Source organism: Salmo salar, chromosome ssa06 (assembly GCF_905237065.1).
Source record: "Salmo salar chromosome ssa06, Ssal_v3.1, whole genome shotgun sequence".
NCBI classification, from domain to species: domain Eukaryota; kingdom Metazoa; phylum Chordata; class Actinopteri; order Salmoniformes; family Salmonidae; genus Salmo; species Salmo salar.
In genome coordinates, this window is record NC_059447.1 from 90429362 (window position 1) to 90430755 (window position 1394).

Consider the following 1394-nt stretch of genomic DNA (forward strand, 5'->3'; position numbering starts at 1 on the left):
CCTGCCGCTGCAGCTCTGCTCTCTGAGGGAGCTGTTCTCTGCAGCTCTGCTCTCTGAGGAGCCTGTTCCTCCTGCCTGCCGCTGCAGCTCTGCTCTCTGAGGAGCCTGTTCCTCCTGTCTGCCGCTGCAGCTCTGCTCTCTGAGGGAGCCTGTTCCTCCTGCCTGCCGCTGCAGCTCTGCTCTCTGAGGGAGCCTGTTCCTCCTGCCTGCCGCTGCAGCTCTGCTCTCTGAGGGAGCCTGTTCCTCCTGCCTGCTGCTGCAGCTCTGCTCCCCCTGAGGGAGCCTGTTCCTCCTGCTTGCTGCTGCAGCTCTGCTCTCCGAAACAGCTTTGTCCCAAACATAGCACCCTTTTCACCTATGTAGTGCTATACTTTTGACCAGAGCTTTATGGGCCCTGGCCTACATAGGGAATGAGGTGCCATTTAGGACACGGCAATAGGTGATGTCCCCTCTCCTCTTTCTCTGGGATCCTCTACTTTGTATAACATCTCAAATCAAATCTAAATGTTATTGGTCACATACACATGGTTAGCAGATGTTAATGTGAGTGTAGCGAAATGCTTGTGTTTCTAGTTACGACAGTGCAGTAATATCTAACAAGTAATCTAACAATTCCACAACAACTACCTTGTACACACACACAAATGTAAGGGATGAATAAGAATATGTACATTTAAATATATGGATGAGTGATGACCGAGCGGCATAGGCAAGATGCAGTAGATGGTATAAAATACAGTATATACATATGAGTAGAGTAATGTAAGATATTTAAACATTATTAAAGTGGCATTATTAAAGTGACTAGTGATCCATTTGTTAGAGTGGCTAATGCTTTGAGTCTGTATGTAGGCAGCAGCCTCTCTGTGTTAGTGATGGCTGTTTAACAGTCTGATGGCCTTGAGATAGAAGCTGTTTTTCAGTCTCTCGGTCCCAGCTTTGAATCACCTGTACTGACCTCGCCTTCTGGATGATAGCAGGGTGAACAGGCAGTGGCCCGGGTGGTTGTTGTCCTTGATGATCTTTTTTTGGCCTTCCTGTGACATCGGTGTTGTAGGTGTCTCCCTGCCTGCCTGTTCTGTGTCTAATTCTCAACCTCAGTGGACACTTAGCGAGAAGTGTCAATAACAATAACACTGAAATTAACTTCACAATACAGTAACTCTTACAGTTTCAGTCGCTTACATTGTCCCTGGACAGTGATACCAGTAGACAATGTACACGAGGCAAACAGTACACCAGATGTTATACATTACCTTTTAAGTGTCTGACATAAAATTGTTTAGTGCAAATCCAAACCGTGTAATTTTACACCAAATATAGTCCTGGACTCTTTCGTCAGCCTACCAGTGATTTGTTTTGATGCTCATGCAGTCAATCACAACAAACTCTAA